Source organism: Gekko japonicus, unplaced genomic scaffold, assembly GCF_001447785.1.
Source record: "Gekko japonicus isolate JY-2015 unplaced genomic scaffold, Gekko_japonicus_V1.1 scaffold228, whole genome shotgun sequence".
NCBI lineage: Eukaryota > Metazoa > Chordata > Lepidosauria > Squamata > Gekkonidae > Gekko > Gekko japonicus.
Genome location: NW_015163609.1, coordinates 573,191 through 592,659, shown reverse-complemented (window position 1 = coordinate 592,659; position 19,469 = coordinate 573,191). Strand labels below are relative to the sequence as shown.

General features: G+C 45.9%; 1 protein-coding gene across 3 annotated transcripts in view; it reads right to left on the bottom strand.

Moving 5' to 3' along the window:
- The window catches only part of ATP2B4 (ATPase, Ca++ transporting, plasma membrane 4), a 197,239-nt gene extending 178,293 nt beyond the window's left edge, over window positions 1-18,946 (bottom strand). For all 3 annotated transcript variants that reach the window (XM_015407325.1, XM_015407323.1, XM_015407324.1), the window contains exon 1: window positions 18,566-18,946. The gene's annotated coding sequence lies outside the window, so the exon portion shown is untranslated. The remainder of the gene's footprint in view (window positions 1-18,565) is intronic.
- Between the last annotated feature and the right edge of the window lie 523 nt (window positions 18,947-19,469).

The window sequence follows — 19,469 nt, the reverse complement described above, 5'->3', positions numbered from 1 at the left end:
AACTGAGTTACAAAGAGTACCTGAAGCAGAACACACACTGCACTCATCTTATCACCAAGGGGTTTAGATCACACAAACCCAACCTTGGCAGAGACTAGAAAAGGCACATTATTTTACACCAAATGAAAAAATCTGTCCCAATCTCTCTTTAGAAGAATGGCAAATGCCAAGAAAAAAATAAAAGGGGATATAAAGGCATTTCATAGATTTAGTATTCAAAAAACCTTTTTATCATTCTTGACAGCTGCTCGTGCTCAGCCGCCAAATAAGCATACTGTGAATGTCACCGTTTTCACAGACCAAGTATCCTAGACAAAGGGTGGGGGGAATACAGCCCCTTAGAAGGACGATTCTTATAAAACTGGTGGGATTGGCATGGGCTGTTTATCCGGTGCCTGAACTATCTTAACAAAAAACAAAACAAAAATGACCAGGAAAAGATTACACAGAGAAGTGGTACTATTTGAGACAGGAAAAAGTTATCTAGTTATAATGAAGGGTTATAAAGTTATAATAATGATGTTATATAGTTACTAGGAATAAGGCCCATTGTGGAAATAAATACAATGAGCTCTAGAAAGAGGCTCTGGGAGAGTGCCAAAACCTTGGGCACTCAGCGTCAATTTGCTGTAGTGACCTCCTCAAACCCTACCCTCTCCAGGCTACAACCCTGAAATCCCCAGGAATTTTCCAACCTGGAGTTGGCAACCCTATCCCCTTCCCAGCTAACAATCAAAGTACCATTATTTGCCCCTCTGACTGCGGCTGACTTCTGCCCTCCTTCCTGGAGATCAGTTCTATTTATGAATGATCTCCACCCCTCACCTGGAGATTGGCAACAGTGGTTCCCAGGAGAAAATGTCTGCTTGGGAGGGTGGAGTCAATGGCATTGTACCTGTCTGAGATCCCACTCCTCCTCAAACCTCACCCTCTCCAGGTTCCACCCCTCAAATCTGCAGGAATTTCACACCTGGAGTTGGCAACCCTATCTCCTTCCCAGCCAAGCATCAACCTGCCATTATCTGCCCCTCTGATTTCAGCTTTCCAGCTACTCCCCCCTCCCTCCTGGAGATCAGTTGTAATTCTGAGTGATCTCCACCCCTCACCTGGAAATTGGCAACAGTGGTTCCCCAGGAGGGAATGGCTGGTTGGGAGGGTGGCATTTATGGCATTGTACCTGTCTGAGGTCCCACCACTCCTCAAACCTCACCCTCTCCAGTTTCCATCCCTCAAATCTCCAGGGATTTCCCACCTGGAGTTGGCAACCCGAGACTCCCAGCCATCATCAACCTACCTTTATTTCCCCATCATTCTTCAGCTTTCCATCTCCCCACCACCACCTGCAGCCTCTACACAGGCAGAAAAGTAGTATTTCTCTGCAATGGGGACCAAAGCAGCTTACATCATTCTCCTCTCCCCCTTTTGACTTGCACAACAACCCTGGGAGGTAGGTTAGGCTGAACGCCTGTGAGTGGTCCAAAATCACCCACTCAGCTTCTACAGCAAGAACCTGGATCTAGCAGACCCTGCTCTGAAGCACTGACTGCTGTGCCTAGGGTAGCCAACCTCCAGATGGAGCCTGAAGATCACCAGGTATCACAACTGAACTCCGGACAACACAGACCTCTCCCCCCCCCCCGGAGGAAATAACTGCTTTGGAAGGTGGGCTTTATGGCATTTTGTTCAGCTGAGGCCTCTCCCCACCCCAAACCCTGGCTTCCATAGACTCTACCGGAAAATCTCCATGAATCTCCCTACCTGGAGCTGGCAACCCTAGTCAGGACTGGCCGCATTGAGTTCCTCACAAAGGCCTGCGAAGGGTTTCCTACCTTTGTCTGAACCAAGCTTGGTTGCCTACTGTGGTGAAACGAGCGCCAGTTTACAACTCAGCTGGATGGGCTGGAGTCTATATTGATGCTGCCCTGCCCATTAGGACAGTCCCTCTTTTCCTGCATTTTTTGGCCTTGGAGCAGCTGGGAACTGTAGGCCAGCAGATGAGGAACCCCCATTCAACCCAGTGAGTGATACCCCTGCAGGCCCCTCTCTGGAACTACAATTCAATTAAACCTTATGGTGTAGTGGTTTGTGCGTGGTTTGGTGTAGTGATTTGGTGTAGCCAGTTTGGTGTAGTGGTTAAGTGCGCAGACTCTAATCTGGGAGAACCCGGTTTGATTCCCCACTCCTCCACTTGTACCTGCTGGATGACTTTGGGCAAGCTGTAGTTCTGACACAGCTGTTCTTGAAAAAAGCAGTTTCCGTCAGAGCTCTCTCAGCCCCACCTACCTCACAGGGTGTCTGTTGTGGGTAGGGGAAGAGAAGGGAGTTTGTAAGCCGCTCTGAGACTCCTTTGGGTAGTAAAGGGAGGGGTATAAATCCAATCTCTTCTTCTTCGGGAACATTTTAAACAACCAACCACAGACGGCAGCCATCTTACAAAGACAGGTAACTGCCATTTCGTTACACCTACCAACAGCCACTGAGAGAAGAGTTAGTCCCACACAGGAGGCAAGCAGGAGAAGCGTCTTCGTCAAGAGAGAAAGCCGTTTGCCAGTAATTCTGACAGGGCACAGTGGCTGAAGGGGGAGTGGGCGGGGAAGAGAAGCAGACCCAGCACCTGGCCAATGGCATGTGAGTACTCTTGAGTGGCAGCTGACGGGCCAATGGCTGAGGGAGGACATGGAATGTTGCCACTCGAAAATAGAATTATTATATAGGAGAGATAATGAAGGGCTATGGCTCAATGGTAGAATGTCTGCTTGGCATGCACAAGGTCCCAGGTTCAATCCCCGGCATCTCCAATTGAAAGAATCAGGTAGCAGGTGGTGTGAAAGACCTCCACCTGAAATCCTGGAGAGCTGTTGCCAGCCTTAGTAGACATTACTAACTTTGATGGATCAAGGGTCTGATTCAATATAAGACAGCTTCATGTGGTCAAGGGTTAATCAGGACACAACCAGTGGAGATCACAGTTCTTAGACCCCCTTAACATGCACACATTGCAGTTTTCCTTTAACGTGTCCCCATACTACTGAGACGTGTATTGCCAAATGCATGAGTGTTTCCAACTCAACCATCACCCAGCTGAAGTAGGGGAGCATATGCAGGTAAAGAATCCCCTGCCTATGCAGTTATTTATTTACAAAGTTTATATCACCCAGCGGCTCGAAAGCCCGTTAAAGGGCAAGTAGACAAATGGGTACCTGCTCTTAGAGTGGGGGGGGCACCCGTCCCTCGTGGCGTGGCGGCCGCATGAGCAGCAAGGCGGCGGAGAACATGGTGGCTGGCGAGTCAAGTGAGCGGAGGCTGGGCCGGCAAGCACGGAGGCGGGGCGACGCAGCAGGCCGGAGCCTATCGGACAGAGGCCGGCAGCGAGCACGCGCAGACGTGTGCTTGGCCCAGGCCCGAAGGAATCGCAATGACTGAAGGAAGACCTGCGCCAGAAGGACGTCGTCACCGGACTGGGAAAGAGATCTCCCGCAGATAACAACGAAGACTCGCTTGAAGGGTGCCTGTTAGGCTAGTCACTCTCCCCATTGTATGTAATGTGGCCCTAGGTAAGGATTGGTATTAACTGAACATGTAAACCGCTCAGAGCCCTCAGGGGGTGAGCGGTATATAAATTGAAGAAAATAAAATAAATAAATAAAATAAAATCCCACCTTTTTGTCCCACAAGGTTCACCAAGGCGGCTAACAAATTAAACCATACATTTACACATACACTAAAACATTTCACTTACACATAACTTGGTGCTTGGGGGGGGCAACAGTGGGAGGGCTTCTAGTGTCCTGGCCCCACTGCTGGACCTCCTGATGGCACCTGGTATTTTTGGCCACTGTGTGACAGAGTGTTGGACTAGATGGGCCATTGGCCTGATCCAAGATTTGGCTTATGTTCTTAACTCCCCCCCCCCAGTGTATGGGATCACACAACATGGGAAAGCAGCTCCCATTACACACATGTGAAGAGGACCCTACTGAAGGTAAGATCTGGAGTCTCTGCTTCACACTTACCTCAGAAGTTTGGAGGCAGAAGCACACCTTGCAGGCATGTGAGCCATGAATCAATACAATATATCTAAATGCATTATGACTTCTGCAATACCCTGGCATACAAGTAAAACATACCCATCCCAATTCCACAAACCGTTTCTACTACTCTGCCAGTTTACAATGGACTTGTGTAGAGACACCATGATCTGGAAAGCTGCTTGTCCAGGAAGAAATGCTCCTTGCTCTGAGTAAACAGGTAAGAGTGGCCAAGTGCAAGCCAGCAAGCGGATGCTATTTTCACACCACATGATAGCAGGGATTAATCCTCAGAACAAATAAAGCATTCCCTCCTTTCTGAAGTGCGGCAATTTGTTAAATACAGTGTGGTCAAGTACATAGCTGTAAAATACATAAATATCTAATTAATGGCTTGTTATACTACAGTGTGCATATATCAAATGAAAAGCAGTCCCTGCTCTGAAGAATTTACAATACACAGAGACAAAGGCTTAGATGGGAAAAAACAGAGTGCATCTTGAGACCCAGTGATAAAGTGATGTGACTTTCTCAATGTGCAGCAATAATTCAGTGTCACAGCTAGGGGACCACGTGGAGATCTCAAGACTTCAGGAGTACAGGATCTTATTTGCTGGTAGGGGTGTGCAAAAAAAAAAATTCGGCCCATTCGGATTCGGCCGAATCGAGCAAAATCAATTTCGGCTGGCAGTAAGACTCCCGCATGTCAAGTTTCGTCAATAGGAGCCGAATGTCAATTTCAGCCCCATTATATCCTATGGGCCATTGATGTAAATGGCGAAAACATAGGGTATATTCTGGGGGCTGGAGGGGAGGGGTTTTAAGGGAGAGGCTCCAAACTCGCAGGGTAGCTGCTGGAGCCTCTCCCCAAGATACCAACCAAGTTTCAGGGGGAACAGGGGGTCCAATTCTATGGGCCCTCAAACAGGTTGCCCCTATCCCCTCCATTGTTCTCTATGGTGGGAAAAAGTTAGAGAACAATGGAGGGGATAGGGGCAGCCTTTTTGGGGGCCCGTAGAATTGGACCCCCTGGTCCCCCTAAAACTTAGTTGGTATCTTGGGAAGAGGCTCCAGCAGCTACCCTGCGAGTTTGGAGCCTCTCCCTCAAACCCCCTCCCCTCCAGCCCCCAGAATATACCCTATGTTTTCACCATTTACTTCAATGGCCCATAGGATATAATGGGGCCGAATTGCCCCCGAAATTCGGGGGCAATTCGGCAGCAAGCCTGAAAGGGGTCCGAATGGGCCATTTTTGGGGGTGCATTCAGTTCTGACGAACCGAATGCACATCCCTTTTTGCTGGTCCACGAAATTCAATTACAGCATTAATGTGGCAACCACACACCTGGAAGATTATGCCTTCATTCTTTAAGACACACTGAGGCTATATAAGGGTATCACTATTTCAATCAGTGCCCTCCAATCTGCCCATCTAATAGTGTTATTGCTAGCAGATCAGCAGTCTAAATGCTATATCAATCACCACTGTGCTCAGGGCACTGTGTATCACTTCTGTTCTCTCTGCAACAGTACTAGAACCCAAATATTTTTACTAGCCTATGTATCTAATATGCTAGTCATTTATGGTACATTATAGTAGTAATTTTAAAACACCATTACTTATTAAGAATATGATTTTGAAATTACCATATCATTTTTACCTAGTGTACAGCTTCCCTAACTTGTCATCGCAAGGAATTCTTACTCATCCTATGTTACCAGGCAAGTGACTATCTACATGTCTTACCCTGCAATCCTAAGAATGCTTTCTTGGGAGCAAGATTAAATAGACTTTAGGAGGTTTCTGAGTAGACTTGCTTTGGATTGCTCTTAGTTTCGTATCGGCTAACCTGAAAGATCAGAATTGTCTCTTAAGTTAAGAGTTAATTGGTGCTACATCACTGCTTTTTGGCATGGATTAATGTCTGTTGAGCATCAGAAGTGCTTTATGCTTTTTAAACTCAAAAGAAGCCAGTATAATAGCCTTGCAATTGCTCTCCTCCATGGAATCAGCCTGATTCCCAATCTGACATGCAAAAGGCAATACAGATAAATTAGAAGGCTTGCACAATGTTACCAAACACACCACAAAAAGTGGGGGGGGGGGTCTGGGAGGCTGAAATCATTCACATTCTCATGGCCCTTACTTTGTACCAAGGTCAAGGAGGCCACCCACTGATCTTCCAGATTTCCCTAGCCAAGCAGCATTCCCTTTCTTGCCTGTTTATCAAATAGGGAGTTATTATACAGATGGCCACTGCTATGATACATTGTTTGTGCCATCACTGGACCATAACATCCTGGCCCAGAAAATGAAGCTGATCAATAGTATTAATACTTAATATTATTAATAATTCTACTATTAATTATTAACATTATTAATTCTGCAATCTTTTCTTTATTCTGTACACAATGAGAGGTTCGACTGTATTGTTTCTGCCTCCCCCCACAAAACCTGTATGCTGCAGAAAGAAAGAAAAATGTGAAAGATTATAAACCAATGGAAACTTTGTTATCCTTTAACATAAAGCCAAAAGCAACTAATTAAAACACCATCAACGTCAGATGTTTTATTAGCTCAGCTTTGGCAGGGGATGCCAGAAAAGTCAGCTCCCATGACCAGCTGGAACACAGCATCTCTACCAAATCAGTACATCACCTGCAGATATTCAGGAAGGTACCAAAAAAGCTCTGGCCAAACATGCCTGAGAGAGGAAAAGGACAGATGCCCAGCCTCACAAAAGATAACCCTTACTAGATGCAGGGAGGTAATCTCCCACTTTAAGGTTTATTCAAGTCTTTAACCATTAGGAAGCATTAAGGATGAAACCATAAAAATGCAGAATATCCCACACAGGCACTCAGCTTCCTTCTGATATGGCAATTCTTTGCCATTGTCAGGGACAGAATACTTAACAAAATAAAGGATATGAGCTAATCTGTCAATTTGTCCTGTTCCTAACAGTTCAACCCTGTACAGAGTTCCTTCAGTCCAATGCCAATGATGTCTACTATAACAACAGCAGATACTGAAAGCTTGCATTGTTGTATAGGTCTTCCGTTTTCTTGATGTCACAGCTTGTATGCCCCCTGTGACAACTGATGATCAGTCCCTGGAAAGACTTTAACGTAAGCACCAGTTCAGGAATACTTTCTTTCCTACACAGAACAGAAGACATGAAAACGCCAGAATGCAAAGCCCACATAGGTTTCGCACTCAAACACGTTCTTCACAAGTGCTTTTTAAAAGAAGAAAAAATGTTACAGTGGAAGCAACCCAAAGATAAGTGGCATGCTTTGAAAACCACAGTAAAGCATACTACAGATGTAGCACATTCCTTGTCTTTTTCTCCACTCCTGCTTCAATTTCTCAATTTAAGCAACAGTAGGCTGCCCCCTTACTGAGTTATTCTCACCTACATTCTGCTCCTCTACTTTCAATAAAGTCCTCCTGAAGTCAAGCACACTCATATGCTATGCAATTAACCTTGAGGGGTATGAGGGAGAATATCACAACTAGGTTAATACATCTCCCACAAAGTTCTGTCACTCTGGAGCTCATAAAGGCTAGCAATGCATGGTCAGTTCCCACAACACTTCTCTGCAAACAATCAAGCAGTGAGCAAAGAGGAGGAGAACCCAATGACTTCAGCCTCAAATTGTGTTAAGCTGATGGAACCCTGGTGCTTAAAAGGTGATTTGCAAACACCTTGGTCTTTTGTCTTACAACAAAGACTGCTCAGCATTTGCTAATGGGAAAAAGTCTGAGCACCTCCTCGCTGTGAAATGAATGTTAAGTAACTAAAAAAACTGGGCCACAACTGATGTGATGCCCCTGACTTTCCTCTCCTACCTTGCCAAGAAAGTTCTACCATCTACCTCAGGGACAACTGTATTTCAGTAGGCTTGCCAGAGAAACAGAAGTAATGCAAGGATAACATATTACTATAACTCTCCAGAGACAAATAATCCATTAAAGCTCCATCATAACCAATCAAACAAGTGATAGATGGAAAGCTGGAGCATCTCAGCAGGCTGTGTCTTGAGCTGGCAAACTCTGCTGAGAATCACTGAAAGAGGAAAAAAGTCTCACATCTGCAATGCTTCTGGACTAGAAGCCAAACAAATACAGAACCTGGAAGATCCAAAACTGGCTCTATTTTGTTTACACTGTAATACAGCCACAGGGAGCTCTGACTTTGATCAGAGCTGTGGCATTGGGGGGAGGGGGAAGGGATATTTAACCCAATCTAAATGGCTCACTAAAGAAGCCAATAGCCTTGAGGGGAAAACATGCAGCACTATTGCCCTAATAACCTCCATGGATTGATACAACCACTGCAAGGCCACACAAAGGTTATATATGACACAGGCAGAAGTGCAGGACCGACTAAGAATCTGCAGAATACAGGCCAGGACAAATTTGGCTTAGAGCTCTAGAAACAGCTTAGTTAAGTATTGTTCCTCCATATTCCAACAGCCAAGTTACCTGTCCTACAGTCACTGTTAATAAGGAGGCCTTCAGCGAAAAAGCAAAAAAAAAGTTGAATACGGCACAGAAACCAGCAATGCAAAATGTAGGTACAATCAGGAAGAGACCAGCAGTGCAATCCTAAACAGAGTTATACCCTTCTAAACCTACTGACTTCAATGGACTTATATCGTTCTAATTCTATTTAGGATTGCACCACAGGTCATTCATTGACCATCTTAAAGGCCACCAAAGTGTCTACATCCACACAGTCTTCAGGTGCTTTAAAGAGGGGCTGCAGGTTACTAGGAAGACAACAATGTTGATGCATCCCATTTGATAAACACAGAGAGCCACTGTAATTATAATAAATGGCACTGTTAATCAACCCATCTTCCAGAATAGACTGAAAATGAAAGATGCTTAATCCCTTTGATTTTCAGCAGTAAAGGTAAAGGTTCCCTTGCTCGAAAGCCAGTCGAATCCGACTCTAGGGTTGCGGTGCTCATCTCCGTTTCAAAGCCGAAGAGCCAGCGCTGTCCGAAGACGTTTCCATGGTCATGTGGCCGGCAAGACTAAACACCAAGGCGCATGGAATGCTGTTACCTTCCCACCGAAGTGGTACCTATTTATCTACTTGCAATTTCTTGCTTTCAAACTGCTAGGTTGGCAGGAGCTGGAACTAGAGACGGGAGCTCACCCCGTCATGCAGCACCCAGGTCTCGAACTGCTGAACTACCGACCTTCCACAGCCTGCAGTTCAGCAGTACTACCTTACTAAACACTGAAGTGACGTTTGTTCTGGATGGACTAATACCTGAAGGGATTATCCACTGGGCCAGAGTGCCATACCAACCATGAAGTTACATCAGCACTGCAGAACAAACACTGGAATGGGGAACAGTTAAGATAAAGCCAGTAGACAGTTTTGATAGTGTGCTTTAATTATGGGGTCCTCGACTTGGTGCCCATGGGCACGATGGTACCCGCTAACACCTTTTTTGGCACTTGCTAAGTGTTTTTAGAAAACTGGTATGGCCAGGTGGGGCTTTTACCCAGCAAAGCTTCTTGACTGACCACTGGAGATTCGATTGGCGTAATAAAAATATTATAAAAGTGATAAAAATATTACTGTGGTGAAAGCTCCTACCACAGCACAAAGATTTTCACTGTGTGACTGAAGGTAAACTGGGGCAACCATTTTGTACCTGGCTGTGTCTCCTGCTGCAGCCATTTGTCAGGATACCAAAAGGAGCCCTCTGCCTTAATTCAGGATCTAGTGTGGCCTGATAATTAAAGTGATGTCCTTCGTACTAGAATCCCACCTCCCCTTTCAAATCATGGCAGGTTCTTCTCACTAACTTTTAAGCCACGATCAACAAAAATGATGCTACTCAGAGGGTCACTTTGAGGATGAACATTAACAACTGTAAATTACTTTGAAAGTGAACAGCATGGTAGAAATAACAAAGTCTCCATTTGTTTAAATTTTGCAGGTACAGAACAAGTCTTCCCCTTTTTCTTTTTAAATGTCAGGTATTTTTAATACCTAGACTGCAATTTCTGCAGAACTCGAACTTGCACTTTGGAATTTTTCTGGGGCCAAAGATTCGGTTTAGGTGTTAGTGGAATACAATCAACAATAAATGAGTGGAAGATGCAGAGAGACTGTATGTCAGACTAGAGTCTTCAGAGCCAAGAAATTACGCATTTCATTGTAGTTAATAGTATTTTCCCATCTGGGTGCCTAGCCTAGCCCAAAGAGTTCTATATTTCATTGTCAACCTCATGCATGAGATGATCTCAGAGTCACATGCAAGGCCCAGAAGTCAAGCAGGTACCAGCTTCTCTTCATCTACTTGCCACCACACTAGATGTTCTGTCAAAAAATGAGGTTTTGTTCATGCAGCATTTAAGATGCTCACTCAAAGCCAAAAGATGTGCTGCATGTTTACTCGTTGCTCTTTGTTGTTTAAGGGCAGACAGCCTTCTAAATCTTTCCTTCTCCATATCTGCTAACCTCCCACATTTGCAAACTCCCCAAACTGTTCTACAAAAGAAACAATCTGGGTCTTTCATGTTCTAGAAAGAAGAATCCAGCTTTAGTTCAACAATAGATCCTGTTAAAGAACCTTATTATAAAAGTGGGACTTTCCCCTTGAAATAGTTCCAGATCCAGCACCATTCTGCAGGATGGACAAGTAAATATATGCTCCCGATCATTACTCAGAACATGACTAAACCAAGGTTCAGGAATGTGGGTTCCTTGTAAACAGACAAACACCTAACATTTGGGCATGTCGGATATGTCCATTCTATACAATCAACGCAGTAGATTGACAGACTGGCCAACTTTTAGTTCAATTGAGAACCCATTCCAGAGCATTGGCACCATAACCAAAAAATCTCTGGAATGGGCACCCACCATTCACATCTCTCTACAGGAGGAGATAGAAAGAAAACTGAGATGATGAACTAATGCCAAGAATTGTCCAGTGTAGTGCACTGAATTGAAGGCTGACCCAATGTAACCATTTTGTCAAGATACAACAATGACAGGAGCACAAGATTAATAAAAGACACTGTGATCCTAGAAAGTAAAAGCTGTAGTAGCTTATTCCTCATTAAAAGAGTACTTCTGAATTAGATATAAAACTAAGAAAATGCTAGTTGGGAAGCCTGAGGTCTTGAAGAACACTGTGCTTCTCACTTTTGATAACGTTCATCTGATACTTGCTGACTCAGTTAAAAGCACAGGGATTATACTGAACTCAGAATTACTACTGGAGAAACAAATTAATACAGCTGTTAAAAAATGCTTTCTTCCAACTTAGTTTAGCTCAGAAGATGGCCCCTACCTTGACTCAACTAATCTGGCCACCTGGATCCATGCCATAGCAACATCAAGACCAGACTACTGTAATGTGCTCTACATAAGTCTCCTCTTAAAAACAAATCAGAAACTCTGGTTAGTGTAGAGTGCTGCAGCTCAGTTATTATTAGGAGCTAGGAAGTGCATGCATATTAGACTCATTCTGCAGTCATTCCACTGGCTACCCATTAGTTACCGGGCTCAATTCTATGTACTGACCATCACATACAATGGCCTTGGACCCTCATATCTGCAAGACTGCCTCTCCTCCTATGCCCTGCCATTACAAATTCAATCATCGTCTTCTACAGGTGCCATCCTCTAAATGGGCAAGAGCAACAACTGACTGTACACATGCATCATCTGTAGTGGCCGCCATCCTATGGAACAGCCTGCCTGAGGAAGTCAGGAAGGCTGTCACAGTTTTGGCTTTCTGCAAACTATGTAAAGCAGAACTGCCCAGGAGGGTATTTTTATAAAGGGACAGAACTGCATTATAACGTAATGGTTCAAGAAAATGCTTCAGTAGAGGGAATAGGACGGCTATACTGTTAATATGTATTATCTATTGTTTTTATCTTGCTCTCACTGCATTATATTTCTAATTACATAATACCTTATCTTGGATAGTGCAGCACGTCACATTTAATAATTATGCCTTGTTTTACATTTTTGCTCTTCTAGTGCTATTACATTGTTTGTTAGAAGCCTCTGCAACCTACTGATTGTACTAACTTACATTATGTAATCTGCCTTGAGCCTGATGTGAGAAAGACGGACTATAAATAACATTAACAAACATGACTAAATCAGAGTTTGATTTTTCTCCCAATGGTGTCAATGCAACAGCACTAACCCTTCAGTGCAAAGGAGGATAGGCAGCAGGGATGGAGAGTGGGCCAACTGATTTGAGTGCCTGCCTGTCAGCATTAGTGGTGCAAACCTCACTATGGCCCCTTTGTCACAGTGGACCACACTGATGCAGTGCAATGCATCACAGCTATTTCTGAAACAAGAAAGGCTATAGTAGCCAGGGCCTGCCCATTCATAACACCTAAAAAGGAAACAGATCCCAGTACAATCCTGAACACTTTTACTCAGAATGGTACTTACCCTCAGGCAAGTCTTCACCAGATTGTGGCACTGCAAGACAAGCATTTTACTCTTAATTCGAATACCATTTTCTCATGTGACTTCAGGATTACGAAGTTTGCAAAGGACCTCATGGTCCCCAGGAAAACATACATAAAACTGCTTTGTACCGAATCAGACCAGAGGTCTATCAAAGTCTAACTGGCAGTGGCCTTCCAGGATCCTAGGCAGAGGCCTTTCAGATCACCTGCTATCTACTTCTTTTAACCGAAGCTTCTGGGGACTGAATTTGGGGCCTGCTAGTTCATATGCAAATACTCTTCTCCTCCCATAAAAAAAATACTAGCCCAGGCCATATCAGGAGGGAACTGTTTATCTTAGTGTGTTACATTATTTGTGATGAAGGCATTCCAGATCAGATAATGATTTCACAGCAACAGACAAAAAGCCAAAACACCAAACATGAACGACTATCCCTCCATACCCAGACATATCCACAGTGGAAGCTGCCATCCTGCTACAGGCAATCAAGGGGGCACAAACTGTTGAACAAGTGCTGGGAGCATCACTAGCAATAAAAGACCCAGGATGGACCCCCGCAAGCAGGCAGGGGGATAGCATGGTTCCACTGGTGACTCATCCAGATGTATATGATTTTAATTGGGCATCCACAGAGAGATCCTGGAGCGTCTGAGAAAAAGAATTTTTCAACACATTTGTCTACAGAAGGAACCACACCAAATCATCTGCATATCCTAACACAGAGTCAATACTCTTGAATATGAAAGCATTACTAATATGCTTTTTGTATACAGAACAACTTGAGTCCAAGGTGGTAAGGGAAGGTAGAATTTTTAAATGAAATTAAAAAAAACTGAATAGCATGCTACTGTTGAAATGGATAGAGAGAGGTTCATGGTTTATCTTTATCACAAAACTGCAGAAGTCTGAAAACGTCTACATTCACTGTCACATGCACATACACAGACCTTTATTGGCATATGCTAGGTTACAGGAAGAAACAAAAGTGGATAAATAGGTAACAAGGAGAAATAAATCAATCATATGCCTCAATACATTGTGCAGATGGTCCTTGATTACCAAACTTAAAAAAGAGGCTACATTTTCAATTATTTCGGGTGACAAATCATTCAAGAGGTAGCGCACCTTAAAAGCGTCTGGACAGCCTATCATATTAAATAAGATTGGATTTAGAAAGGTAAATAAAATTCACTGTCACAGGATGCAGAGATGGCCATAGGGATAAACAGCTTGAAAAGGGATTAGACAGATTCATGGAGGATAAATCTATCAATGGCTACTAGCCATGGTGACTGAGGGGAACCTCCAAATTCAGAAGCACTAAACCTCTGAATCCCATAGCCAGGAGGCAACATCAGGGGAAGGCCATGGCCTCTATGCCCTGTTGTTGGGCATCAAGAGGAACTGGTTGGCCACTGTATGAGACAGGATGCTGAACTAGATGGACCATTAGTCTGATCTAGCATGGCTTTTCTTATGTTCCCACAACAGCTAGCCAGGAAGAGAACCAGTTTATCACAGTAACTTCTGCTATGTTTAGCAGCACAGAATGTATTACAATTGCTAGCTGAAGCTGTGGCACCAAAGATGATAAATCCTTGAAGTAATGAGCCTCATAAGTCACCAAATTGCAGGCTGAGGCAATGCAGCAAGAAGGCCAAACAAGATGTCTGCAACCTGTTTATGGACCCTGTTCTCAAATGATAGTACAGCCACTGCTCTCCAAGCTTGTTCAAATTCTTTAAATGTTGACTGTGGAGATCTATCCAACAGACTTTGGAGGGTTTCCCTTATAAACTTTAAAATCATGAGAACTGCTGTCTTTGTAGGTCAAAGTTCCACATTCAACACACCACTTCAAAAAACTTTGCAGCCACAAATAGCTCATTTCACACATTTTGTTTTCTCCTTTCATGTCACGCAGAAGTTATCTTATCTTCAAGATTCCTTGTCGTGGCATTGCAATTTTACTTTTCTTCCAGAAATACCCTTGGATTTATTTAACTGCACCCAAACATCCTGCATTAAGTATAGTGCGGTGGCTACACTGTTGAACTGGAACATGTGAGCTCTGGGTTCAAATCACTGCTCAGCTATGAATCTCAACAGCTAGCTTTAGGTAAATTATATTTCAGCCTAAAAGCCCCTGTGGGGTGATATAATTCTAAAATACCACTCCAGGATCCTTGGAGAAAGGGCAGGATGTAAGAGTCATAAATAATTTGGATGCATAGTTTTGGATACTGTTCCTCTCTAAAAAAGAGATGGGGAGAAAACCCTTGGCAGTTTCCACATGAGAATTTCCCCCACATGGACGCAGCATGCGCTTCCTTTTTTTTTGGGGGGGGGGTTCATACAATCCTTCATCCTGGAACTGGAACAAAATAAAAAACTACTTCACTCCATTAAAAATGAACTGAAGGGTGGCTGCAGGCAGGGAGTCCATGTGGATGTTCCATTCACAGCCAACCCAAGGAAAGAAGCAGAGCTGAGCTCTGATTTCAAAGTGAGGGATCTCAGCTCTGCACTCCCTCTCCCCCTTTCCAGCCCTTTAGTGGGATACCTAATTGTTGGGAGGCACAATCAGGGGAGATCTTGGCTTCTGTGTCCTGTTTGCTGATCCTCCAGAGCAACTGGTTGGCCACTATGTGAGACAGGATGCTGGACTAGATGGACCGCTGGCCTGGTCCATTAGGGCTTTTCTTATGTTCATCTTATGCAAACTTGCTAAAAACACAGCAAAATCCTACTGGCAAGAAATCAACAAACCAAATCTTCATACCCATAATAACACAAGACCCTTCCAAGTCCTAAACACAGGAAAACTATTCAACTGCCCCAGTCTGTCAATTCTTACTTGGCTCTGTCACTTTAATTTCTTCAGGCTTATCATATTCTCCTTTTACTCCAAACTTTGATCTGCATACTCCTATTCTGGCCTGTGATAGCTTTCCAGCCCTGCCCCACCCAGACTTTGCAAAAGATTAACAGGAGGGGCCATAACCTCAATGACACACCATTCAGCTGCATACTCTCTGTGTGGGAGGCTCCTCGTTCAGTCCCTGGAAACTTCAGTTAAAAGGGATCTCCTCTGGCAACAGAGCCAGGGAAGATCTCTGGGGAGTCACTATCACTCGAGGCCAAGCTAACAACCATGGAAGAGACTTTAGATGAAAACAGCTGCTCTGTACACACACACCCTGCTACTTTCAGCTTTCTATCCTCCCTGCACAGGGAGTGGTATTGAGGCTGCTTTATCTGAAGCAAGGGTTAACAGTTAGCCGCACTAATAGCAGGCTAAATAGAGATCACTACAAACTCTTCTTCAGCACTTCAGAGGGGAAAGGTGCCTTTTATACCTCTATTGCTGAATGAAATCATGTTGAGGAGATCCTCTCTTTTCTCTAGGCTTCACAAAGGCAGGCATAGCTGAAATATGGAAAACCCAGCATGCAGCCATATCGACCCATAGGCACCACAATCAGAGTGGGGGGGGGGAGAGATAGAAAATGTTATGACTGCAGAAGCGGGAGAGAGAGACAGGCAAGGTACCTTACCCACAGGGTCCCCTCCCCAGCAGCAACTGACTAGCAGACGGGAATTCCCCCAAATCAGGTTGCCATTCTCCCCACCTGCCAGGATTGCCTCAGTACTAAGGTGAGGGGGGGAACAGGGGGTGCTTCCATCTGCTGCAGATACATAGCCATTTGGCAGCCCTGATTACCAACAGTGTCAGACTGCAGGGGTTCAGCCCACCCTAAGGAGGGGCTCTCTGCTGGGGGGATATACAAACAAAGCTCTGACTGGTGGGTGGGAAATAGCCTCTTGAGACACAATTTGCCCATCTTACCTTTGGGGAAATGTCAAGATACCTCAAATTGTAGCTCACTACTGCAGAGCCCCACCCCCATCAATATTTGGAGAAGATCATAAAATATGTTAGGGGAAAATAAAGGAAACCTTGCCAGATAAATTAGCAAAGGAGTTATCTGGCTCCTTCACATCTCTGGACCCCATAACCCCATATATCACAGAAACAAAATATCAGGGACAAACACTGCCCATTCTCTCTGGCCTTACTTATTTCACTCTCTAACCGCCTCTCCTCTCCTGTCAAGACCGCCTCGACTGTTTACTTCTTCACGGGCAAAAAAAGAGTGAAGTGTGGTAAGCAACAATCCCCACTCTATTGCCTTCCAGTGGATTCTATATGGGAATTACTGAGGGGAGGGTCACAATTCCCTTACATTAATGTGGAGTAGAAGGACGCTGGGGCACAGTAGCAAGGTGGGAGAAACAGGAGACAGGGATGGGTGGTGTGGAGAAGAGATTCTGCTCAATTTACTGATGCACACTAGGAACAGAACAAGTTACACAGGCATGGCCTTTCTTCTACTTTTTTCTTCACACCTGCTTGAGGAATATGGGCATCGCCCCAATTTGCTCCCAGTGCCCCAGACGAGCCCACTTTTGCCCGTCCGCAGAGAGGGAGTCTCGCCAGCCTCTGACCCTGCCGCCTTCGGCCCACCAGTCCTGCTATCAGGGCGAGGAGTCGCGCCCGCCCCGGGTGAGAAGAGAGCATTCCTCCGCACGCCCAGCTTCTCCTCACACGTTGCCGACCAGTGCAGACCAGCTCGCGTCCGCTCCCTCCTCAGTCTAGGGCTTACCACGAGCGAGGAAGGCCTCGGTCGGGAGGAGGAGAGCGGGCGGGTTCACTTCCCCCATCCTGCCGCGCCCCTCGGAGGCGACCGATTAGCTGGCATGTCTCAAGCTTCCTCCCTCTTCTGTTCTGCATCTGTCCGTCTGGCAGCCGGCGGTTTATTTGTCAGCTCAGAAAAAGGAGACCCTGCTGCGACAGGAGGTGGGGAGGGAGGGAGCGATCGAGCTTCCCCTTTTCAAATTTAACGTCGAAACGGTCCTGGGTGACACACAGACCCAGTATTGTGCTCCGACCGGTAAATAATCAGGTTACTGTGCTAAAGCCCAAGAGGCTAGACGCAGCACGCTAAACGCTCGAGCGCATTAAACTGCACACGCACACCCCTTACGGAAATTAATCGGGCCACACGGAGGCCCTAACTCGGAACGGGATCCGTGATGCGCTATGTGCTGTCCTTGAAACGCCAGTGCCCGCAAACAGCCCAACCAAGAGGCACACGCCTTAACTCCGCGTGCTTTACTACTTACTAGCCAGAGCCATCGGCGTGGCCAGATCCCCCCCTAGCCCCCCCCTTTCCGTTTTACAAATCCATCTCCACTCGCTGGCGAGACTATTCGCCAGGAATTCGGCTCTCCTCCCCCAACCACCTTTGCTAACAGAGAAGTGTTGTAACACTGGGGCTGTAGAGTTAAAACGGCGATCCAGGAAGATAAACCTACAAGGACACACTACACTCCCACCCAGTATTTCTTTTATGCGGAGAAAACCAAGAGGAAAACATTTTAAAACCTAATCTCACATCACGGACCAATGACAAACAATGAATACCACAAAAACCCTCCAAGTAGTCGCATTACTGTTGTAGACAACGTTAAGAGAACGGGGGGGGGGGGGGGCGAAAGCAGACGTTCAACTTCAACTAGACAGCCAAGCCACACAGTGTATTCTTTTCTTCCCTGAAGACAAATATTCTCCTTTTTTAAATCATTCCAACTGGACGCAGGGAACTCCCTGAATTTTCCACGGCTAATTATAGCTGGGGGGGGGGAGCACTTCCCTTCTTAGAGCTGCTGTTTGCGAGTAAAAGAGAAACCGGGCGCCGGGTATTTCAGACAAATATCTTTCGGTCGGCCGGATTCTCGAGCAAACAGAGAGACTCGGCTCCAGTTTACCCCACCCAAATCTGCCTTTTACTCAAGTTTGCTCTCATCAGATTAGCACAAGAAACAGGCACGGAAAATATGTCTGCAACAGTTTTCCGTTCCCTTCTTATTCTTCAGCCAAGGGCGGGGGGGGGAGGAGGTCCCATCGCGCCAGGCCCTGAGAGAGATGGGTCCTGCCCTGGAAAAGGAAGAGCGACGGCGAAGAGACCTATAATCACGAAAGAAAAGCCGGCTTACTTTTGCCTCTCCAGCGGGAGCTCGGAAGACACGATGGGTTCTTCCAGACCGACGGACTGACACGAGCACCAGCCCCGCCGCTCCAAGTTTGCGGCTCGGGTTTGGTTGGCGCGGCTCCCTCTGCGCAGAGCACAGCGTGGAGAAAATCGAGCGAGGAAAGCGAGGGCTTTGCTCTACGGAGGCAATTCATACGCTGCGGCTGCTCCTGCTGCTTTTCCGCCTCCTCCAGTAACCCAGTCTTCCACAGGCTGGGAAAGCCCCCTGGACTTCCATGGGAGGGAGGAGGACTGGGAAGGAGGGCAGCCTCGGAGCTCCTTGATTTCTGATCCTGCACGTCCTTCGCTTTCGATCTCCCCGAAGTTTAGAACAGAGACCGGGGGCGAAACCCAAAAAAAAAGACCGCTTATCCTGTACGGTTCGGGGGTTTCTTACGAACTCTATGCAGCTAGAAAGTAACCATCTGCAGAAACGTGGGTCCCTCTTAGATTCGCCCCCCTCTTCTCCCCTGCCACTTTTTTTTTCAAATCCAGCCTTTTACAAGTTGAGTCCCTCCTGCTCTGAGCAGCGAGAGCTTAAGAAAATGCTTGTCATGGCAACGCCACTGACTAGCCCTGCCAGACTCCCCCCCCCCCGGAAAGGAGGAGGGACTCTCTTAAGGTGGTTTCGCATTCGACAGGCACGGCCCTGCCGGCTTATTCTTTTTAAGGCAGAGAGAGGGAGATGAAAGCCCGTGAGGATCACCGCAAGCGCTCGCTCTTGTGTGACCCTCCCTTCCCCTGCAAAAAAGGAGGGGGGGGGGAACTCGGCGGAGATCTACCGAGTCCCAGCGAGGAATGCGGCGCATGGAATGGGGGGGGGACTTGTGTGGATGCTGCAGGCAGTTATTAAACGTCGAGGGTTTGAA